Genomic DNA, 25,657 nt, shown 5'->3' on the forward strand with positions numbered 1-25,657 from the left:
AGGTTTTTTAACGCTTGGCACGCAAAACACAGACAAGTTGGAAGCCTGGCGGGGTTACATTGGTCTCATGCAACTTTGGTGTAATTTGTTAAAAGCCTTACATCAGCCTTCATACCATTGCATTAACGTTTCAGAAATCTTAGAGATCCAGCTTTTTGTCAAGGTATTGTGGGTGATGCTCCATGTAGGCGACTGTGATTGGATTCCATTCTTGGAGACGGACATTAAAGTGTAGAAGTTGTCCCTGTGCGCTTGCTTAGTTTACCCACACCCAAAGGGTTATTTAATTAAGTCTATTAAGTGTATAGTTAACGACAAATCAACAAAGGGTTTAACTTATAATCAACACCATCTGAAGAAACTTTACATTAGAATATATGTTTTATGGGAGCTTTATCTTCATTAGGTAGAAACTTTAGTTCCTGAAAGAAATGTTAATCAAGCTAGTTGAAACAGAGCTAAGCTATGTGACATCATGACTCACCTCTCTTTTCTACTTCAATCAGTAATACATCCCATTACTGAAGCTTAAGATCCTGAAACTGCTGTTTACCAAGACTTTAAAGAATTAAAAAAAAATCCCATCAGATAATGAAATGTATCTGTATTCAAAACCTGTTTTGTCTTTTAATTAGACGAGATGTGAAGCACCAGAGGAGACGTGGCACATTTCATTAACAAACCAAATAAAGCAGTGAGAGCTTTTGAAAGGCTTTTGTAGTTAATGAGAAGAGTTTAACCGAGTTTCTTGCGACAGAGAAACTGGGTTTCACTTCTACTCACTATAAAGCCTGTCAGCAGGCAGAGCGAGAGAGAGAGAGAGAGACGTTTGCATACTGAAAGCCACACTGTGATGAACATCTCTAATGAAGCTTTCAGAGCGCCTCGTTCGAGAGCAGCCGCAGATCCTCGCACTCTGAGCAAAATGCTGTGCACCTGCAAAATGGGAAAAAAAAGTCTGAAAGTATGTTTTCCAGGATGTTTTTCTTATTTATTACGAGTAGGAACATGATATCAGTACGAAGAGATAAGCAAGAGCGAGGCAGCGCTGCCAGAATCATAAATTGATCATGATAAGCAGTAATGAAACTCAGTGAGTTGAACATTCAGTATTGATTTTCTCTCCTGTAACACGGTGTACATAGTCGTCCTTAGACATATTTAAGCCTCCCCTTGACAGTCACTGATGGTTGTATGAGAGCATGAAGTGCCTCTACCTGGGTGTGTAGTACACTGCAGTCACAGGGGACTCTGCTTTTTCCATGCTCTCACTGTAGCACCATTAATCAATTCTCCAATAAGCACAGGGCTCGTCTCACTTCAGCTTCCAAGACCTACTACTTCTCCCTTCAGATCAGTTCTCCTTGTGCCCTTTCATCTCCTTCGTCACCATTTTTTCTTTTTACTTTTACATCTTTTTAATGATTAAACTTTTAGACACAAGTGCACAGTGTTGTACAATGTGACACTGGAGTGTGATTTCTGTATTGGCCGGGCTACGCCGATCTGCATTCACATCATGTTACTGCACGTCAGTGTAAATCTTCATCTGTGTACAGGAAGTTACTAATCATAGCTCTTTCTGGGAGCTGGGATAAGTCTCCCCAAAACGTGTGCGAAGTTTCTTGTTCTAAATCCTCTCTGATCCTGTATTTGATCATGTCTATAAACCCCTCTATTTCAGCCCTGCTCAGAACAGGCTGTTTCTGTGTCTGTTGCTTTAAATATGTAAATGAGCTGTGTCTGACCACGCCCCCTCTATGGAAGGGCTTGGTTGGCTCAAGTTTTCTTCAACAATACCCAATTGTTTACAGTGAGAAGGCCGAACAAGCTGTGGGAGTCTCACCTACCTGGGGGAAGGGTTACTGCTGGTTACTGTTTCCTTTGTGATGTCACAAAGGGAAACTCTCCAAATGGCCTGTTTGAGCTCACATTTTCTTAAAAATGGAGCAGGCGAAAGACGGAGAGGACATTTTTCATAATTGGGGTGTTTGTAGACAGAGTAGGGATACATTAGCTTTATGATACCATGAAGAAGTGTATTTTGCATAATATTTATTCTCTAAAAGACTCTTTTCTGTTTTAGTAGCTCATAGGCTTGCACAAGCTGTTACAACCAACGATACATAATGAATGAATCATTTGGTTTGAGAATAAATTTGACCACCAGAGATTAAAACTTTTTTGCAAAATGGGGTCAAACAAAAGCAACAAAGAGAACCTTAAAAAAACAAACATTTGGAAAAAGTGGTGTGATAACAAAGTGCAGCTAACAGCGAGGTCTACTCAGTGGGTGGTGTTTTATCTGTAAACAGTAAACACTATCACACTTTATTTGTTCTGAAGCAAAACATTGAACCATAACCAGCCTTAGAGACGCCACTCTGCAGGCTATCCAGCGCTCTCTAAACTGATGTGTACTTGATGTGTGTTCATGTGTAAGCAGTGAAAACAAATATCTATGTGGAATAAAGTTTCAACTGAACAACTTTGGGTGCTGTGATGAATTTAGATTTTTCTATCAATGACTGACAGGATTGTGAAGAAGATTTTAAATGTATTTCCCTTTATTGTTTGAATGGGATGTTTACATACTTTCAATGATCACTTTACTTATCATGATTCTACAGCTACTGAGTGGCAACATCCTGCTATGGTTGTCCTTTTTCTTCTCACAAGTAGAGACATTCAGAGTGTGAGTAAAATACAAAGACAAGGAGACATTTAAAGTTTTCCTTACAGAGTAATTGAGACTTCTCAAGTGAAATAAAGTTATTGGAATATTGAGGAAGCCAATTACCTTCCCACTTCAAAACCTTTTAGCAGGATGGGCCTTTCCCTCAGTGGAAATGCAGATTTACCTCAGTAATCCCATTTACTTTATTGGACACTATATACCTGTTTTTATATTCAATTTTTTCATTATCAACCCAAGTAAATCCACAATTCAAACTCAGAACTCAGAGGTCAGACACTTAGAAACATGTCCAAATAGACAAATAAAAAAACAACAGGTATAATTTAACAACAAGAGTCGGTCATCACTCAGCTGATTTCATGGTTTGGTTTGGTTTGTTGTATTTTTAAGTGTTTTAAGTTCTGTTTTAGTAATTCTCTAGTGTTGCCTCTTGTGTGTGTTTTTAGTTCAGTCTTTAGTGTTTCCTGTTTTAAGTTGTAGTTCTGGTCTTCAGTGTTGTCTGGTTTCCTGCCTCTCTGTGTTTCCCTCCTGTCTTGATTGCCCTGATTGTCCTCACCTGTCTGATTAGTCTCACCTGTGTCTGATTACCCCTGTCTATTTAGTCTCTGTGTTTTCTTACCCTCTTGTCGGTTCATTGTCTTTTGTTGGATGTTTCTCTTTTTTCCCTGCTCTCTGGATTTACCTTGTTTTGCTCCTTGTGGGTTTTTTTCGGGACGGTTTGGATTTATTATTTAAGTAAGTTTTTGTTTTGTCTTTTGTTTAATACATTTTTGGTTTTCTGCACTTGTGACAGCCGAAAGGTTAGGGGTTCGATTCCCAGCTCCTGTAGCCATACGTCCTATGTGTCCTTGCGACACCTAACCCCAAGTTGACCTTGCTGCTTTACCTGTGACATATGCACATGTATAAATGGGATGAGTTACTTATGAATAAAGACTTGAATTTCAGTTGAGGTTTTTTATGACCTGATGAGTCATCAGATATTATCGTGCTCTAAGTTTATTAATTAGACTGCAACCATTGGTGGAAGACAGTCTATCATCCCTACTCTGTCAATTACAAATCTGGAAAATCCTGACCCCCCCCCCCCCCCCACATTCGTGGTACATGTTAGTCCTCCGAGCCCATTGGTTGGTTCAAAGGTTCTTCCAGGTGTATAAAGAGACAGTTTGGTTCATTCCCCTATAAAAGCTCCTCAGAAATCACTACCGTTGGCATGTTTTTCTAAAAAACAATCCTTTGTAAAATTAAGGTACTTTTTATGAACTTTCAAAAAAATGACCATGAGCTTGAGGGAAATAATTACACTTGGTAGTGCTCTATGCAGATGGCTCTCTAATTCCCAACGTATTGGCCTTTTCCTTTTCAGCTAAAATTGATCAATTCGCAGCGATAGTACCTCCTTTAAAGGCCTCAAGATTAAAACATGATCAGGTTGTGGTGAGAAACAACCCTCCTCTCCTTTCTCCACAGGGACAGAAGAAAAGATAGAGAGCCGCGTATGATTGCTTACCTAACTCAGAAATTATTCATGAAGTTCCCCTGGAAATGCTCGGGAATAAATCACTTCTTTCCCAGCATTCTCTTGCCCTGTCCCCTGTCCTCCTTCATCTCTCCAGAGTTTTTTTTCTCCAGGAGTGTTCCCTCAGAGCAGGAGGAGCTCACAGAGAAGAGAACGAGTGAGAGCGAGAGAGGCTGTGAGAGAAAATAACGAGAGAACTCATTGAACTCAGGTGGAATTAGTTATAAACTCAAAAGTTTGGTAAATCTGTTCAATGCCACATTAGCAGGGAGACACTGTGTAACAACTAATTGAGTAATGGACATAAATGAACAGAGATGCAAAGAAAGAGAGCAAACATCAGCGTGAGGTTTTAGATGTAGAGTCTGATTAATTATGACATGAAAGAGGAGCATCATTGCTGTTAAAGGTGAAGGGTTGGAACTGCTTTTTTTTTCTCCAGGCGGCTGCACGCTGCTGCAAATGCTCTCTCCTCATTAAAAAGATGCTGGCGCTCAGAAAACAAAACGCTAGGTAAACACGGGACCCTAAGGCTCCACATAACAAAAGCTAACAAGATAATAAAGTGTAGAGAAAAAATAGAACAATACATCTCCTTTAATTGTTTCAAAATAAAACTAAGTACAGTCCAGTATGTATACTCTATTTAAATGAATACACACACTTAAATTTAAGTAAGTTTCCATATCCTGGTCATTCGGTCTCACTTTTGTTAAGTCCTTCTCATTAGGTCATGTGATACGTATGGAAATGAGGGAACAGCTAATGCTGACAACCTTTTAGTGACTCCATCTGGGGAGAAGCAGAGTTCAGAGTGTTTCTAGTTGACTCAGGATAAGCCAGCTCTCCTTGGTGTATTGGTGTCCCGCAGTAGATACCTCCAATAGCCAATTAAGGGGAATCTGAAGTGCATTAAGTCAGCGAGAAGCCCCCTTTACGACCTCCTTATCTGTCTCTGCCAGTGTAAAGCCATTTACCGAAACTGGACGGGGAAGGGGGGTGGGGCTGTTTGAACACAGATTGCAGGTGACAGAGTGACAGAAATGGATTCATTGCAGGTTCAATAAGGTAATAGTAGCAGTACATAATCAGATGCGTGACTTGTACCCTGTCTCACTCTTAAAACTTCCAGTGACTTTTCCATCACCATGTCTTTTCTAATCCCTACATCAGAGACCAAGCTGTGAGGAAGGAGGAAACAAGATTTTTTTTTTTTTCTGGTGAAAGTGTTTTTTCGTTTCTCATATATATATATATATACATGTTTCTATTCATTCATGAGTGTATATATATACTCACTCATGAATTAATAGAAACACCTAGCTCATTATTTCAAACATGTGAAATTAACATTTTAACTGTAGATTAATTGTATCAAGCACGATAGCTAAAAGTTGTTCCTGGTTTGGAGTACATGGAGGAATATGGATGGAAGTCTCATTGTTGAGTGGCAGAGCAGCACCTTCCTGAGCTGTATGGTTTATATCTGTTTCTATTTACAATCTCCTCTCCAACATGCAGTGCTCAGCACAGGAAACTGCTGAATTGCATTACATGCAAACGGAGAACTCGACACAGCCTTACGGGGTTCAGTGATATGAGTTACTTGCAAATCAAGATCTCATCTTAAAAAAGAAGCGTTCCACATATAACCACTGACGGCAGCAGAGGCAATCTTTGCATGGATATATCCTACCCTGTAACTTTTGGGTTGAATTTTGGAGTCACAGCCTGTAACTTCAAACTGTACTTTTCCTGTTTTTTTTTCCTCTCCATCCACTTTTGATGTTTATCTTTTCCTTTTCTTCAGGTCGGTAGCAAAAGCCCCAGATGACATCAAAAGCTCAGGTGAAAGACGCAGAAAAAGACGGAAACTCGAAGATAAGGTAAATGTGGGTGATGCTGTGTGTGTATGTGAAGGTGGGAGAAGCAAAGGTTGGAGGACGGGTGCGCAGGGCAACAGAGCAGACTTTAATCATCAGCTGTGAGGAATGGAGGGAGGGTGTTGAACAGATTTATTGTATATCTCTGCGGGTCCGACACAAACAAATAACAGTAAGTATGATGACAACAGGTGCAGGCAATCATGTCTGTTTTACTCTCTCTCTCTCTGTTCTCTGCACGCCTTAAAATCCCTCACGATACACCCAAGTGAACTTGCAAAAATTGTGACAATTTGTTCCCTTTCATCTTTTCATTGACTCTTCAGTAAATTCCCCCTTGAGGTCTTTAACGCTTGCTTTTGAATGGATCCTTTATACATTTAGTTTGGTGCTTCAGTGCAGCTCTTCTCCCTCAGCTCTCATACTTTACTGCACTTGGAGGAGATGAACTCAATGTAAAGCTGCTATCGCTTGAATATGTCAAAGGAGATAAATCCCTCATGTTGGGAAAAATAACATCTGTCTTTTCTTCTGTCTGACAAAGAGACGGCTCGGAAACTTTAGTGAGTGCAGAAAAGGAAATAACTGTTGTAGTGTTCCCAAACCGGATTTCTTACCTCTGGTCAAAGGAGACAGATGTGAGAAGTCATATTAGTTCAGACTGGTATATCATTGATTTGAGGTTTTACTGCTGATGGTGATGAAACATGACTGTTTCTTGTTTCAAAGAGTTGTAGTAAGGCCGGACTCATGATGGATAATGTTGATTTTTTAGATTTTTTTTTTTTTTTTTTTTTGGGGGGGGCTTTTTATGCCTCAATTGAAGTGAATAGAGTCAGAAATCAGACATAATGTTTTGAAAAAGACTTTTAGACGACACAAGCACCATAGAAAATATATAGAAAGAGACAACTATGATAAACTATGTCCAATCATTTCCCCGTTAATCAGTGAGGTTGTCCATTATTGTCTCTCTCTTTGCCTGAGCTAATAGGTTTTGCACTTTACTTATCTAAGTGGTAGCCGAAAGGAAAGAGGAGCAAGATGAGGAGAGAAAACCCCGGATTTAGACAATAAATCAGGACAGCTGATTGTGCTCTGCAATGCAAACATCTCAAATTGCTTTTCTGTCGGTGGTATTCTCATTAGCACTGCTGTGTCCTTCTCTCTTCTCCCCTTTCCTCTGGATTATCTATGTGACTTGATTTGAAATGAAGCAGTATAGAAAGCTACACTATCTTGTTCTCGCAGTATAGGGAAACTACTCGGCCCAAAACCCAAATAAATCACTGCCAATAACGCAGTAGTTGAGACGTAATTGCAGGACTTTGGACGTCTTCCACATTGAGGTAAATGATAGAGACTGGAGTACTGAAACTACAGTTGGTGTAATATGAAACAGGCTTTGATGGTTCCTAACCACACACACACACATCATACCCCCGAGCTAGACAAGGATGGGTGTAAGATTAAACGCAGCAATTTACACAGCAGGATAAAACGAAGGCAGGAGCTTATGTAAAGACAGGAATGTGAGAATGGTACAGAATAAAAAAAACATGATTTTAATGATTAAAGGTTGACTGGGAGGCAGATTTTGATGATGAAAGTATAGTTTTCCAATGTTGTAGTTTGAGCTAATGGTTGTATGTGATCATGATTGTAAGGGGTGACCAGGGGCATAAAGCAATCTGCATGCAGCACAGCGTCAAATGGAAAACAGAAACATTAAAAGCCTGAGGGCATCCACGTGTGTTTGACCTTGAATAATGACGAATAACATTAGCGCCTCTCCTTACAAGACAGTTTAACGGCCCGCTACAAAACTCCAGAGGCCGACTATCAGAAGCTCTCTGCAAGCTCTGCAGATCCCTAATGGCTGCAGCAACAATGCTTCAAACATCGGCTAAAGTTGCAAATAAATATATGCACTTGTGTAAAATGTGGTCATTGTTTTGATGAGGCAAACTTGTGAAAATCAGACTTGGTTGTTGCAGATTTGGTGAAACAGTCCCCCTTAAGGGAGTTTTCAACAAGGGGAAGAGAATACAAGCTTTGCAACACCCTGGTGGGTAGCTGTGCCCATTTGCAAGCTATGTGTAATCTGTGAAACACATGCCAAGCAGCACTTCCAGCTCTGTGAAGTAATACCTCAGCCTCCTGGTCAGCCTGGATCAGAGAATCTTTGGCTGTGAGTCCCGTCAGCAGTCTGAATCCTTTGACGCTGAAAACTGTAGAAGCTTTAAACATGGATACAGAAACGACTACCGTAAGACATTTGTTCACACATGAAGGTAAAGACTTAATCCCTCACCTAACATTGCCTATTTTTCTTGGAGGAATTTTCTGTAAATAACTACAGAGCTTCCAGCTGAATTTTGTTACGTTGTCCCGCCAATTTGCGTTTTATTTAAAGTGGCGGCTGCTCCCTCAGTGGTTGAATCCGTCATCTCTAAACTGGAAGGTTGGGCGTTTGATCCCCAGATCCTGCAGCCACATGTGCGATGTGTCCTTGGGCAACACACTTCACCCCCAAATTGCTTCCGCTGCTTCATCGTTGGTGACGTATACATGCTTATGAATGGGATTTGCTTATACTGACGACCACTTTATATAGCAGCTTTCGCCATCGGTTTGTGAATGGGTACAAATGTATAGAGTAACCTGTGATGTAAAAGTCCTTTAAAGAGTCAGAAGACTGAAAAAAGAGTGATAAAAGCCCAAGTCCATTTACAATTAAAGGTTTACGTTGCAATTAATGGATCATTATTGAGGCAATCATCACTTCAATCATACTTTTTTTTCCCGACGAGCACAAGACTAAAGAATCACGAAAATAAGCCTGGTGAGATGGTAATCATATAGATCTCACAAAAACTGTGAAAGAATTAGTTTTGCATCACTAACAAAGAAGAAGATGGATAATGTCAAAACTGGAATTTAGAAACCTAAGGATGCACAGACTCCAACAGAATCATTTTTCACATATGACATTATGTTTGTCAAATGACATACAGGACGGCTTGTGGTGTTAATATCAGAGCATGTCAAATCTACGTGAAGCCCCCGCCTTGAATCACATCACTTTTACATTTACCCTCCTGTGCCGCAGCTTGTCTTACAGAGGACGCGTTCACAGGAAATGTGTTCTCATACCCTGTCTGACAATTCAAATGATGGAAACTGTGATGGACTGAGGACTGAAGGGAGAGAAAAAAAAAAGTAATTCAGCAGTTCATCTGAGCACTGCAGAAGAAAATGTCTCCAGGAAGATGAATTTTTTTTATACCCCATATCAATATTTCCCCACCCAATATGTACCCTCTCTTTTTGAAAAGCTGGAACCAGTGACTGATAGCCTGAAGTGTAAGACCTTAAAATGTCACAATTTAAAAAAGGCCAAAAACATCTGTTAAAGTAAGAAGTATAATAACTCAAAATAATAATAACTCGTTCATCATGTAAAGAGCTACATCTACTCTGATACTATGTCTGAAAAAAGAAACGCCTAAGAAGTATAATAGGTCTGCTTCTGTAACTAGAATATACACGTTTGAATAACAATGGGCAGAAAAGTTGACTCAGTCTTTCCACTACAGTAGTTAGCTTGGCAGCTAAAACTTTATGAGAGACCTTAAATAAAACAGGGGAAGAGTATGAGCCTCAAGAAATTTTTAAAAAAAATGTCTGCCTCTCCACCCAATTAGCTTGCAAGGCTGAGAGTCTTCCTCTTTGCAGAGCTCCTGACACTCTGCAGGCTCATGAAATATCATGAAATGAGCATGTCTTAAGAATGCAAATCATGTTTCTGCATATGAAAGTAAAAGAAATGTGTGTTTCTGCAGCACGAAAGACGAGGCGCCTCTTGAGACAGGCAGCGTGCTGACACTGTGAGTGGGATTTCAGATGTGCATTTACTTAACCAGTAACTTTTCCCCTCTGGTTTCCACTCTGAGAGGTTCACAATCAGTGAGGAGAGGAAATCACCTTAGTGACACTAACATGTCATGTGATGGGCTCCATCAACAGAAAATCAATCATAGAGCGGCAGTGACAGTCCTGAAGGAGCAGTGCCAATCAAACCTGAAGCCTGTACTGTTTATCCTTGGGTTATCTTACTTCCCAATTCCTTATAAGAGATATTCAATTCAATTAAAAAATATATATATTTGTCCCCGGGGGGCAATTCAAAGATTATACTTAGAAGTCACATTGCGCTGGTTGTCAAGGTGATTACCCAGAGTTTCTATGAGTGCTTTCGGCTCGAAGTTCCCTGAACACGACCAATCACACAAATTAACAAGTTTGCTGTCAGAGTCAGATTTAATGAATCTCAGATTAAACTATGATGTTATCAGATCATTAATGTCATTGGTCTTATCAATGCTAGAGTGTTTTTTTTCTCATTTGTGCCATCTATTGGCTCCTTTCTATATTTTTCTATATTTCTCTTTTCTGTTTGGCTGCTGGACGAAAAAAGAAGAAGCAAGAAAGCCACTTGTTCGCCTGCAGGATGCTGTTACACTTGAGCATGTTTCACAGAGCTTCTTTAAACCATTTCTGGATCCTTGATTCATTTGATCCCTGTGGTAATTACGACAGCAGATTCATTGATTCTCCATGGTGTATTTTCTTTATTGGTAATCCCATTTATATCCCAGTTTGACAAATCGCTCCATGATTTGGTTTCTTTTTATGTCTACATACACGACCTGTCATGTATGGTGCTTTAGTAAGCCTTTGGAAACACGCACGTCTTTATTTGGGTGTAAAATACAATTTTAGTAACTTATGAGTTACATATCTTAACAACAAAATACACTGTTGATGTACATTTCCACATCATCACCAGATATTAACCTTGATCTTTGCTTTTTCACTATTGAGCCATCATTATGATATATGGCAGCTCTTAAAGGCCAGTTGAACAAAAGAGTGGTTTAAGTTTGTCAGCTCTCAGGGACCCCCTGCTGGTCCAGGGCCCCAAGTTGTTGCCTGCCTTGCCTGTTGAAAAGAAGCGACTCTGCTTATCACGAAACTGAATTTCATAAACGATATATGAAGTTATTTAAACTTCAAGTTGAAGAGATGTAATATGTTCCCCTAACTTTCTCTCACACAGCCGTATTTCTTGGCTTTTTTTGTGTAATGATGTTTGATGGGAAATGTGAAATGAACAAAACACTGAGAGGGTGAAGTTTTTGTGTGCTTAAGAATTTTGAAAAACTTTGCCATTAACTTAACTAGCTCTTCTTATTTTCTCACTTCCTCACTGCAGCAGCTCTGTTGTTGGGAGGAGTCGACCTGTCCAGCTGACTTATTAGCTGCCTTCATCATAGAAGGAAGCTTAACGGTGTTGTAAATACTGGCTAACTCAAACTGGAGCGTCTACCCACACAACCCAGACCAGACCAGAAGCTTTGTTGTCTTTCACCCCAGACTGTTTACAGCTCAAGCCATAGACAAAACGAAAGGCATTTTTATAGACACAGGCAGCAGAGAAAAGTCATTAATTGGGAAGTTTTGGTAACTTTTCTGTGCTGCACAAACCCACTGGGGAAAATCAAAACATAGTTTGACTGACACTCATAATGCCCCTTTTTCTGTGCTCGGACGATTTATTTATCTTCTCTGCTGAATGAAGAGCAGCAGGATAACATTTCGTTAGTCAACTGCAAAGAGACAGCATCCTTCATCAAGGACAGACGACAGAACATTTTGTGAAAGTCAATCAGGAAAGGCACTTAGTGTCGGCATAAACAAAAGGCTTCAGTGTTGACATCTATTGATAATGACATATAAACCATTCAAATTAAGCTATTTGCAGATTTTCCTCTGTAACAAAAAAAAGTTTGTTGCCTTTTTGGTATTGAATAAAAGAGAGAAGTCTGGATTGCTCTTTCTTTGTAAAAAACAAACAAAAAGAAAATCTTGCAAACCTTCAAGCAAACAGACAGAGCCGACACAATTATCATACACAGAGAGAAAATATCCCTAAATACAGAAGTCCCAAACCCAGATGTTTTTTTTTGCTATAAATCAGAACAATCATCTAAAATGTACTGTACATATAATTAATTTAAACGATCTTCGTCACAGCCTCTGCAGACACAACAGCTGCTCCTGCTGGTGTCAGAACACAACAAGACTGACACCTGCGTCTCTGCTGGAGCCGCTCATTTCAATCAAGTAAATGACTGCCGCCCTATATTCGACAAAAAAAAAAAAAAATACAGTGACTGGAGAGGATATTTTATGTGTTAATGCACCAAACATAGACACATATTCAGACCCATGCACATATAGATGTATACAGGCTACAGAAGAAAAAGTGTGAACATCCATTTTTCTGTTCACTTTATACCTGAACACGTCTTAGTTTGATCCTCTTGTGATCCTTTGTCAAATTAACCTGATTTATCAATGTGAAAGCTTTAAGAAGCCATTTCTTTTTCTGAAGCCCCGTGTCTTAAAGGATAAACCCTACCATTATGATATTTTTAGAAATAAGCCGTCCTTGGTGGAGCCATCTTTTTAAGATTTTTTAATAAGGAGAATGTATTAAGGTCTCTTGATTGTACGTGTGCAGGGAGCAGAGTGGCAAACAGTGTTTCACAGATTGCATCAGCCTCATGTCGGCAGTGAAAGCAGCGATCTCCGGCCTTAAAACGTTAAACCCTGTTGGATCCAGTCATAAAGAAATGGGGCTGATTTTTTTTGGTTTTCCCCAATTCTCTTTAGAAGTGTACAGCTTGGAAACAAAGGACAAAGCTTTCATCTGACAGCGGCGCGGGCAGGACAGCTTGCCTTGTTGCCATTCAAAGAGCTTTGAGTCAGTGCGATGACCAAATAATCAGGTGGATGAAAAAAATGTGGGAAGCAGAAGCAGCCTACGTTCACCTTTGTGGTGACCAGAACCTCTTGTTGCGTAACTGTCTTCTTCACCCACTGAATCGTCTTGCAGGTTTTTCTGATTGGCAGCAAGCCTCCTGGATGTGGAAGTGGGTTTCCTTCATTAAATCTGATCAGAAAGCTTATATCCTATAAATAAACATGTCGGAAAAGAACTTTAAGTTACATGATTTATAGTCGACACAGATTGAATCATGCGCGGGTCAAGTCTTCTGGGCTTTTAATAATTCAGAAAACTCCTCCTCTGCTTGCTTATTTAGTCGTTTAGCAGAGAACAGCAGAAAGTGTCGACTGAGGTTACCATTGTTGTTCCTGTCACGTCATATCCTCACACAATAACAACAAATAACTGAGCTTAGAGACATTTGCTGTCAAAGGCCAAAGAAACCATTTAATAGAAAACACTTGTTATGACAATGTGATGAGTCATTCCTCGAATGTTTCTACATCTAAAACAGAATTGTAATGCATAACTTTATTGTTCTGATTTCACAGAAGAAAAAGATGTTCTATTACTGTTCTGCACTGAAGTCTTGTAGGCATTTCTCTTCAGTTGTTGAATTAAAAATATGTCTGTGGTTTTTACTGACTTAGCTCTTGTGCCTCAAAAAGCCAGACGCTAGCGGAAACTGTGAATGAATAAAGTGTTTGGGATTTGAAGACATTTATAAAAGGAGTGGAAAAGGAACAGGTCAGATGAAAATTACAGACTGTGGATTCAGTTCAAATGTTCAAATTTAAGCTAGGCTAGTTAGCTTAAAGCAGGAATACTTAATTCAATTAAAAAAAAACTATTTGTCCCTGGGGGATATTAATACGGTTATTTCTTCTTCTTTTCTGTCATGGTCAGACTGCACTACCTTATCTTTGTAATGGGTCAAACAAAAATATTTATACAGTTTTTTTAAACACTGATTTGACTAAGAGTGACACAGGTTTTCCCCTGTATTAGCATGCTAATAATTCACAGAGGCTAACATCTGTAACTCCGCCCACCAGGAAGTTTAGAACTGAAGAAGTCTATCAGAGGATCTTTAAAATATGCAACTAATTCAGTTGTTTTTGGATCAAACTTTGAGCCCTTTCTCCAGTGTTTTGTGTGTTTTAAAAACACAATTTTTTGGACTTTGTGTTGCATTTCGTTGCATACATTTATCAATGCATATAAATGTTAACACTTATATAAGTGATCTCGCTAAAGACAAACCATACCATTTATTTTTCTCAGGTTTATCCAGGTTACACTTGGAGCATGCTAAGAAAGGTAGATATAATAAATGTCCTTCACTCCTGGCACGTCCTCCGGCTCCTCCTGGGGGGATCCTGAGGCGTCTCCAGGCCAGATGGGATATGTATTTCCTCAGTGTGTGCTGGGCCTGCCCTGGGGTCTTCTTTTCATTTCACATGCCATGAATACCTCAACAGGGAGGCAGCAGGTGCCCAAACCGTCTGAACTGTTAGATTTGACTATGACAGGAGAAGAAATGAGAGTTCCCTTTGCTATCTGAGCTTCATCCATGGAGAGACATTAATAGAAAACTAATTTCTAAAGGTTTTTTTGAGCCACTGTTGCTGAGTGCTCGCTCAATGTTGGGTTAATTGTCTATAGCTGGAAGTAATATTTTAGAGCACACAATAGACCTACTAAGTCAGGATTCCATTTATTTATTTCAAGAAGTATTTAAATCTCACCTTTGTGTAACTTTGATTACATCTATGGAATTGGCTTATTGTTTACCCTTGTGGCGTGTCACTTACTTAGAAAGCGGTAACCTCAGGTGTTGGAAAAATGAAGTAATTGCAGAAGTGCAAAATCCTGCAGTTCATCGAGTGTCTGCTTGAGGATTGCTACAGAAGCACGGGAAGTCACATACACACCCCATTTAAAAAAAAAATCTGGCTTTTACAGCAAAAGTGAACATGTTTACAGACTGGTTGAAAAAAAACAAAATAGGTCTGATAGCTCATGCCTGGATTGGCACTCATTGTACGGAGGCTGAATTTTTTTTATAACTCATCCTTTTTGATTTTAAGGATTACTCACAATAAAGCGTGTAGCTGACCTGATTGGCAGGCGAGTGCGATATAGTGGTTTGCCAAGAGGCTTAAAACACACCTCAGCTGCAGCTCTCACTCTGTTGTTGGATTGAATGAGAGTTAGAGGCAGGGTCAAAGGGACTCCAAAGCCTCCCTGCAGTACCAGATGGGTGACTTTACTTTACTTTGTCCATTAATATTTACAGCCTATGGTTCTTAGTTGTTGAAAAAGGTCCACTTTCTCCCTCTGCTCTCAGGGAACAACACTGAGCCCTTTATGGCATCAAAAACACTGCACTTAAAAACAGAACTTAGATATACTAAGAGGAGGTTAACGTTTTACTTCTTTATAAAAGATTTGACTCGTAGCCTTCCTACGAACTGATTTGCATAACAATTGAAGTCTGGTTAACTCGCCCTATCTGTTAAGAAGCCGCTCCCATCAGCTTCCCTATAGGGCTCCTGGAAATGTGTCCCATGGGGCTAATTTACAACACTGTGAGTGCCCAAGGAGTCAGCTCTGTAATAGAGTTAAATAAAATTTTTTGTTGTTGGTAAAATGTTTTAGATTTGGTAGAGCTGCTACACTCAGCTTGCAATAACTCCAGTTTTATACCGTTCAGAAGATTTTACTACATGCATAAAAATGCACACAAGTAAATATAAATTCAGAAGCTCCTGATTCAAATATATTGTTTTTATTTCACAGCAGAAGAAGCCAACAGTTCTGTGAAAGCAAAAAAAAAACAGCAAAGTGAGACTGCAGTGCTTGGCTCTCAGCATTTCTGACATCACTGCAGGTGGGAAAATCAGATCAAATCAGTTTCATGCAGGAAAATGTGCACAAACAGAAGCGCGGGGTGGGGGTGGGGGGTGGGGGGGGGGAAACATGACACTCCTTCCATACGTTTACACCGAGGAAGATCGATGGCAACAACATTACCTGTGATGTCGGTTCAGTTGGGTTTCTGAATCCAGCACCTGCAGCATCTGACACATTTTTAATAAGACAGTCAGCTCTCCTTTCCTGTCCTCTGATCAACAGTCAGTTAATTTCCTGTCAGTGTGAGGTGTACAGACCACACATTGATACACACGAAACACACACACACACACACACAACATAAGACAGCCCAGTGAGGCTTCAAACATCAAACCACAACGAAAAGATGACTTGAAGAAAAATCTTCTATTAGTTTGTAGCACTGCATTTTGTTGCACCAATTAGTGACATGAAGACTATTGAGTAAAGGGTAAAGGTGAGAAATCATGAAATGATTCATACTTGCTGGAGACTTCTGTGAATACAATATGTATGCTTTCATCAATTTTTCACAGCATCCCTCCACCCCAGACAAGCTCACATTTTGCCTCTAGGTTTTCACAGCTGGCTTCACTTGCAGCTCCATGAATCACATCCACACAGTGTCCCTTCAGCTCAATTAAGAATATCTTTGACCAGTTCTGTTTCCCAGCTCTGGTAGAAGTGTTAAACTGTGTTTTGTTTTTTACTTTTCTTAGATGAGATCTAGGCACCGTCCATCGGCAGTCGATAGATTCAGTTTGCACTTTGTCTAGACGTCGTGTCTCTGATGGATCGACTGTTTTTAGACTTGATCTCACCTGCTAGAAATGCTCTGTTTGGTTTGGTTGAGGGGGATAATGGTGTGAAAGAATGAGGAAGAGTCAGTGGTTAATCTGTCTGTCTTACATGTATATCTTTAAATCATAGATTTAAATCAGCAAACATAAAGAGAACAAAGCAGAAACACTCACTACTGAAATCATTATTGGGTCCAATGACTCACTGACATCACACAGACTTTGTTCTATTGTTTCTCTGGTTGGATAAACTCAATTTGATTAAACTGATTCTGACATGTAACTGTTATCTTCAACTTTAAATACAGCTATATTGCATGTTACCAAACTTCAGTTAACATAGACAGTGCATACATAAAGTTTCCTAACCCCCTAACTTTATTCCAGAGGGTTTTGTTGCAGCCATATGCTGAAATATGCAAAATGTACATTTCTCAGAATATTCTGACTCTTTGCTGTAACCTCTTAAAAGATAGGCGGCAGGGCCATTTATTTTCTGAAAGCACACTGACACACTAGCGAGACCTTTTATTGTACTTTACCTCAAAGTTGTTCTTTTTATCTAGTTTTTCTTAAATTTAGTGAGATTACGTGGAGCAAACGTGCCCGTCTGCTACGATGTCTAGCCTGCTTTCTTTGTCTGAACTCCTGCAGCTTTCTCAGTAGAAGGACTGAGCTGATCAACATCTCTGTTAGATAATTATCTATTGCCCTGTAGCTCATACAACCCCATCACAAAAATACCCCCCAAACTATCCCCTTAAAAGTGAAAAATCTAAACCCACTGTCTAAGGTCACTGTGTCTTTGGGTGTCTGTCAAATAAAGGTTAGGCACAGCAGCTGCTCTGCAGCCGGGTACAATTTAGTCAACATGGAAGAAAAATATAAACAAACTGCAGACGAGGAATTATCTAACAAAACAATGTGGTTGGATTTCATGAGAAATAAAATATTGCTCTCCGGTTGACTCTGATTCAAGTGGCAGTTTGTGGCTGCCTGAGGCCATGCCTGTTTTCATCAGTGCACAGCAAACAGCTTTTAACCTCTGGAAGTTAAAAATATAGCTCAGATAGAAACTAGACGATAGAGGATTTTTAAGTAGGCTGTTGTTATTGACTCCTGCAGCAGTCTGTCCATTACAGATCTGTCTGGAACAGGACAGCAGCGTCTGTGGGGACGATATGGACATCTGGGACGTCGGCTGGTTGTAGCGCCGGATCACATCGGCGAAGGTTGGAGGAGTTCTGTTTACTCAAACATTCGGCCTCGTGTAGCTATGATAGAGATTTTAAATTAACAAACAGTTGTGTATTTTGCTGTTACTGTGTAGTCCACGTACAGTTTCAATAATAACCTCAGCTTCTTTATAATGAGTTTTCAGTGGCTGCAGGGTTTTTAAACTGTGATAAATGTTGCATGCAAACGCTCAGTGCAGTATTTACAGTCCGCACTTGTCCTTTAACTTTAAAATGTTGAATGTGCTTAAATCAAATATGACATACGCTTGTTGTTACAAAGTGCATCAATATTTCATAACTTGTAAAAGCCTGAGGTGTGAGAAATATGAAAAAAGGCCACTCAGAGCATACCTTCAGCACAGCTTTTTGTGCAGATGCAACTTTACCACCATTTCTCTGATGCACCTGCAAACGTTTTTCTGCTCTGGCCAACCTCCTAATATCCAGTGTTTCCATGGCAATGATAAACATTTTGTGTCTGTCATGACAAGACACGTCCACTTACAACGATAAAATTACAGTTTTCTTCGGCTTAGACAACTTAAAAAAAAAAAAGATTGATTGATGTAAACATTGTCCTAACATGTTATTATACTTTTAAAGATGTCACCATGGACTTTCATCAACATCTTAAACATAATTCCAACTTTCCATGTGGTAAACGTTTCATGTGCGATGTCTAAGTCTGTAATGAATATCCCAAACTAAAATCTTAATGTAGGAAACAAGGAAATGGAGTTAATCACTGTTTCTTTGCTGCAGCACCAGAACAACGCTCCTTCTTAAACAGGTATGGTTAATGATGAAGCTCCTCTATCTGGACAGTGATGCTCTATCAAGCATTGTTTCCTCTCTGTTCATTTTTTAGCAGCCTGTCCTCTATGCGTGTGTGTGTGTGTGTGTGTGTGTGTGTGTGTGTGTGTGTGCACGGAGCTCATTGTTTGCAAGCAGCTCACCCTGCTACAGATGCGCGTCGTTAGCCGGGGACGACAGGGTCTTGTTTCACAGCTGAATAAGTCTCTCAGCATGGGATTCAAGCCTTGATTAAAAAGTAAAAATAAAAACACCCTGCAGATTTTTTTTATTTTTTCCCCCCTAATGATGAATAGCTGTGCTCAGACGGAGTTAATAACATTTGAGGTGTTGTGCCAAGAAGACGCCTGTAAGGGAAGGCACCAATGTGTTGACCGGCCTGCAGGAAAACCAACCCCTAAATGTATGCACTCACAAATACACACTTACATGCCTGAATGCACACACAGGCTGAAACGCCTGATTTGTATGTGATAAATCTTATAGTTACAGGCTGTGTTCCTCGTCCCATCATGAATCAGGAATCAAGTTCTAATCCATTTGTCATCGATGCAAATGTTTTCCTCTTACGGTTTGATTTGGCGGCTGCTGCTCCACAAATATATCTCACACATTCCTGTTTAATTCCAGCCTGCGGGAACTTAAAGCCAGTGTTTCTGGGCTCTGCAGCATTTTGAGGCAGTGAGCGTTCAGGCCTTAAGGGTCTTCCTCCTTCCTTCACTTCTCATGCAGACGTCTTCTTGTCTTTTTCACTAAAACACATTTTTGTCCTGTAGTTGGAGCTTTGTAAATCACATCATGTCCCTTAAGAAACGGACCATTTAAAAAAGAAAAACACATCTATGATTTCATCAGAAAATACAACGACGGTTCCCTGATTATTTTTGTGTTAAAGCAGTAACGTTAATTTCATGCCAAATAAGTGGATTCATATTGCTGAGACAGTGAGTTCTATAACGGAGTATGAGGGCAATGTAAAAGGCTAATTTTCAAGAAAATGTCCAGATCGAATTTGTACATTTTCAAGGAAAAAGTCGTTAATTTTTCATCTAAAGTTTGTCAATCGATTTAAATCAGACTGATTGTGATTCCGACAGTGAGAGAAGAGCAGCCTCAGCCTGTGTGAAAATGATGAAAGTGGAACAAAGTTTTTGCCTCTACCACAAAATTGAACATTTCCTCCAAGCCCGGTTCTTTCTTCAGAAAAGCCTCCATTTCTTGCGGAAGTAAACCTGTTTTAAGTATTCACAAGATGATCCACTTTCTTCATGTTCAGCTGCTGTTCCTCTGATATGATTACAACTGCAGATCAAAATAATGAATTTTGACTCGTAAATTTGCATCTCAAAAAGCTTAGATTTCCCCCTTAACGTGGCAAACTCCTTTTTATCTCTTGATCTTAAAAAAGCAGACCTTTTTTAAAAGCAGGTTTCTGATTTTTGACCCCTGGATGGGACTGACAGCCACAGAACTAATGTGTGCAAACACAGCAAAAAGAAAAGTCTGTAACTTTAATGTAAGGATTAAAAGTTTAAATACGTCATGTTAGAAAGAATGCTCGAAAATGGTTCGAGCAGATAGACGTTTAACCTTGACATTTGGTCCAATGTCATTCCCTTTATACATAAATCACATTACGCCCAGGTTGAAAGCTCAAATGCTGTGCTATAGAAATAAAGATTGATTGATTGCTTGTTTTCTGAAAGGAAGATGGTTGCTGCCTTAAAATCAATGTCACCTGCACTGTTGATGAAACAAAAAAAAAAGCACACCTTATGTTTGCAATAAGGACTTTCATGTTAACCATCAATGAAGGATGAAGATAGTGTTTGTGAATTGATGTGTTCGTAGGTAGCTGTAAAGAAAATATACATTGCCATCATCGGCCTTCTGAAGCATCAATATTGTTGAAGGTCACATGACTGGATAACATGACCAACCCTCCCTTTAAAGCTGCTGGGATTATGACGCCTCTTTGTTACGCATGTGAGACGATCACACAGAAGTTTCGATATTTCTCCAGAGCGATTGTTAACAAGCTGAAATCGATGAGGATTAACAGCAGGCTGCAGACAAATCTTCTCTTAGTACATTTTCCACAGCAAAAGTTATCAGTAGGTGATCGGCTTGACTTTCAAAAGGACACGTGTACATGTGCAAGCAGAGTTCCTTTTTTGAAAAAAACCCAAAACAACACATTTAGGAACTCATCAGTGAGCAGATAAGATGAACCACTTTATCCACATCGGTCGCCTACAAGACCAACTGAAAGGTCCTCACCAGATTTTAAGCGACAAAAGTAAATTGTTTTTCTAGTTTTGAAAGTAGAAATTGCTTAAGGCCAGTGGTTGACAACTGGCCAAAAAAAGGAGCCATTACTATTCTTCATGTTTCTGTATCTTAAGAAATAAATGTGTCCTCCTTTCCTTTCCCTTCACTGAACCTGGGCAAACACATTTGCATGGCCTATCTCTCTGTATGGCACCTCTATTTCTGTAGCTGGGATGGAGGGTCTATACCTCTAAGCGGTTTTATCATGCTGACACAGCCCTGCGCCGTGCTCCACTTGTCTGTATAATAGGGGTGTCACCCCACAGGCAGCACACAGCTTAAGTCTATTATGGAGCATTGTTCCAATACAATTTTCTTAATCTGCGAGTGCCTGTTAGGGTAGACCTGGAATAAGATGACACGCGTGCTCGGGGCTCAGAGACACAGAAAGTTGACAAAAAGACAGGCGGACAGACATGTCTGTGTGACTTACCTGACTCATGTGCAAATTATTATTGAACTATGAGAATAAATGCATGCAAAAAGGAAATTCATTTGTAAATAGGAAAGAAAGACACTGACATATGTCTTCCTGTTGTCCTGTAGAAGTGAAACATAAGGAGTATTTGTGTGTTTTTGTGTGTGACACAAACTGGAGACAGGGACTGAGTGGCCTCTTTTCACTGCATTCATCATCCTGAGTGAATCTGCTCCTGTATCCATTCCTTTTCATTATTCCAGTGCTGCTGCGTTCTTTGTTTCTGACATTTATTTTTCTCTTTCCGGCTTCCTCCAAATAAAAGGCTCCTTGACAGCCCATCAAAAACGGCGTAGTTTATTTGTTCTTCTCACCCAGTGCACACACCACGAGGCGCCTTTTCTGTTTGATCAACAAGTCGTTCAAGAACACAAACCCTCCTCCTCCTCCTCCTCCTCCTCACCCCTGTCTCCTCTGTCTCTTTGTTTCTCCTCTGAGTGTGATGTGCAGGTGTTTCTGAGGAAGTGACGGGAGGTATCTTAATTCAGAACAAAAACAGGGACCCGGGACTGTCTTCAAAATGTAGCACTCTGTTAGTGGGACAAGCCCGCCAACAGAAGGGGGTCAGACCTGCAGGGACTTTAAAATTCTGACTCCGTGCCCGAGTGAGAACGCTGAAGGGGAAATAAACATCAAGGAAGTCAAACAGAAAATCACATCAGCTGCACCTGTCAGACACAAATGGGCCATTTAAAATCTCGACAAAGACCAAGGGCGTGATTAAAATGTGGGCAAAACTTTTAAAAGTTTCAAAAGTTTTCAAATTCTGAGCATAATCAACATTGGATCAGGATTTATGCTTTCCCCTACTATATCTGAAAGTAATCCTTGTTTCTCGGACTTGCTAACGAGAAATGTTGAAGTTACTTCAGTCAGAGACTCTTTGTCTGTGGGCCCGTGCAGACCTCAAACTTTTTATGTCTCGATAATTATATGGACAGTCCTGAACGTTACCTACAGGAGAACGTAATTGGTTGTCATTACAGTCAGTCAGGGGAGCACGAAAACAAACTCCTCCCACTCAACAGGGACATACAAACACATACAAAGTGACACCTTAATAATTACACGTCATTTTATCCTTCAGGTGTTTTAACCATTTAATGTTTACCAAATTAATTGTACATAAACTTTCCTTTAAATGCACAGTATGTACATTTTGCCGCCAGGTGGCTCTCAATCAAAGCAAAAACAAAAAGATGACTTTAAGGCTGGCAGGGAATCATGGGAGTTTTGTTTTCACTCCACACAAACTTATTTTAAAAGATGTGTTTACAGGGTCGGCATGCATCCCTGTCCCTACATCCCTCAGAGTCTCTGACACTTCTCTTATAACTTTTCTCAACACTCGAGGATGAAACAACTTTTTGATTTATGGCGCCGGGTCCCTGCTGCATCTTAACTCACTCTGCTGGATCTGACTTCTGCACCTTCTCTCGCCAGAAATCGAAGGTGAGGTGGACGAGTGGTAATGACTTCATCATCTTTCCTGTCAGCAAAGTGTTGAGTCGTTGACAGAGGGCATTTGCAGATAGATAATTATCAGAAACTTGGCTGAGGTGAATACAAGCCAAAGTAGCAGTGACACAACAGAAGCCGTCAGATAACTGAAGCCAGAGTGAGAGCTGTTTTTGTACTCAGAAGACGCTTTTCTTTGCATTTACCAGCTCTTCCTCGTTTTTAAAGATTCATTTTGGAGATTTTCGCCATGATAGCTAATGGATAGAGTAGGACGGGGAGAGAGTGGGAATGGACTAAAAATGTTAATTAATAAAACCTGAGTAACACCGTCCATCTGTTGCTGCAGGGGGCTTTGGAGTCGCATCGTTAATTTTCGCCATCCTGGTAATGTTGTCTAACCTAACGACAGGTCGAGAGCGGAGGCGGGTTCTAAGTCTCTTGACAACATCGCGCCCATCTGTCAATCAGGTCAGCTACGAGTAGTATTAAGAATAGTGATTATCCTTCATGAATCATAATGGATTATTATAAAAAAATCAGTGTGTCGATTTAAAATAAATAAATACAATTTCAACCATGTCGTAAACATGTTATTTATGCTGTAAAAAAAGAGGCTTTTTTAGTTTGTATATGACATGCGGTGCATTTAATTACACAATTATGTGCCAATATTTTCAGAGCTGTTGTAAGTAACATTGGGAACATTCATGGACACATAACATGTTTAAAATATAACATCTTACACCGGACAATAGGGACAGTTAAAAATAGAAAGGCTTACTGACAAAAATACATGTAATTGCATGATGAGTGCATTAAAGTAAATGAATGGATTTTATTGCACATGTGTTTTAAGGAGCTTTTGAAGCATGCCATTATCCAACATGCTTTTCAGCAGACCGTAGCTGCTGTTCCCCATACAGGAGAAATCGACCACATTTTAAATAATAAATGATTAATCACTCTGCTCCGAGGTGCCAGCACCGTCAAAGGACTGTGTTAAATCAGCTCTTTTAGAAAGAACACGTCAGGGGAACCCAGTGGAAATGTAGTCACGCTTCTTTTAGAAGTCTTTCATTCACGACTGAATGAGACGAAGGTCAGGCTGACTTTCCTCATTGTAATGGCCACAGAGGTCGATGTTGACGCGAAATTGTCCTTGCGTGTGCTCAGCAGCAGAGAGAGCACCGTGCTCCTCCACTCCATTACTGAGTCATTTATCTACCATGATGATGCTGACACACTGATTATTGGAGCCGTGGCATCAATGGCTCTTGTTAATACGGTCCTCAGGAGTCACTCACTCACACAATAATCTCCTCCTGATCAATGTTTTGAGGGAAACTTAGACGCCACACACAAACAGGCTGCGCGCTCCGCAAACACTAACACTCTACCAGGGTCACACTCTGTTTCCCACAAAATACTTTCATATATGAAAACTTGCTTTGGCAGTATGTCACTGCTGTAACCAGAAGAGATCTGCTTTTGACCAATCAGGTATGAGCATGCTTTTGTATGTAGTTCTTTTTTCAGTTTGCAATGCGGACAGTTGAGAGAGATGGTTGTTTTATTTGTTTTAAGGAGAGAGAGAGTGTGTGTGTGAGAGTGTGTGTGTGTGTGGGGGGGGGGACATGCAGCCAATGGCCAAGGTTGGATTCGAACCCAAGAAAGTAACAGATGTGCAAACATCTTTGCACATCTGTTAAATCTGTTAGATCTGCACAATCTGAATAGTGTCTGCAACCAAATCATTGCTGATATTAAGCTAGTGGTTTCAATAGATTAGGTTATTTAGACTAACTCTCGGCACAGCAGCAACATGTCCCACATTGTCCTGGAGCGGCTGTGGCTCAGTGTGGGGGGCAGTCAGTCGCCTTTCAACATGAAGGTCGAGGGTTTGATCCCCAACTCTTGCAGCAACACGTCTGATGGGCAAGACACTTAACCCTGAATTGCTAAAATTCATTAACCGTGAATAAAACCTTCGTACCACATTTGGCCTGTTGGCACCGATGAACGTGTGTAAAATAACATGCTGGTGAGCAGAAAACATGATGAAGCAGTTTCATGACATCATCGTATTGCAACGGTTGCAGGATGTAGATATCATCCACTCTCTCCCACTCGCCTGAGTTCACACATCAGCTCGCCCTAACGAGAGGCGATTTGTGCGTGTGAGAAAACTGCTATTGAACAACATCCATCTGAACCGACATCGTGGACAAACTGTTTATCGTCTTTCTTGTCACAGTCATAATCTTGGCATTATGATGATTCCTTTGAGGGAAACAAATGTGCAGGGGAACGACACAAGTTGGTCTATTATAGCTATAATAAGGGAAAGATGGTGGACGAGTGATTTCCCCGGGCTCTCTCTTGTATCACCTCTCCTCTCTCTCTTCTGCTTCCTTTTCCAGACAGTCAGCAGATTTACAGACCTCCATATTTCTGAATCTCACGACCTCCTCCGAGCAGTTGAGTGAGCTATCCCTGAGGAGTTTCTCCTCCTGACTAACTTCTCCATATTTTACCTCTTGCAACCCTTCTGCTGCCTGTATACTTCAGGTCCCTGTCCTGGTTTGCTTAGATCTCTATAATTACTCCAACAGTTTGTTATCTTAACTCAGAACTCAGTGCCCAAACGACCCCCGACATCTTCCTCCACTCTGGAATTAAAAG

At 40.2% G+C, this 25,657-nt stretch overlaps 2 protein-coding genes across 2 annotated transcripts in view; one reads left to right on the forward strand and one right to left on the reverse strand.

Moving 5' to 3' along the window:
- The window catches only part of znf593 (zinc finger protein 593), a 122,460-nt gene that overhangs the window by 39,927 nt on the left and 56,876 nt on the right, over positions 1-25,657 (reverse strand). The gene's annotated exons all lie outside the window — the stretch shown is intronic.
- Positions 3,190-25,657, forward strand: part of htr1d (5-hydroxytryptamine (serotonin) receptor 1D, G protein-coupled) — an 81,902-nt gene continuing 59,434 nt past the window's right edge. The window contains exons 1-2 of the mRNA XM_079369579.1: positions 3,190-3,433; positions 6,031-6,106. The gene's annotated coding sequence lies outside the window, so the exon portion shown is untranslated. The remainder of the gene's footprint in view (positions 3,434-6,030; positions 6,107-25,657) is intronic.

Source organism: Symphodus melops (assembly GCF_947650265.1).
Source record: "Symphodus melops genome assembly, chromosome: 19".
NCBI lineage: Eukaryota > Metazoa > Chordata > Actinopteri > Labriformes > Labridae > Symphodus > Symphodus melops.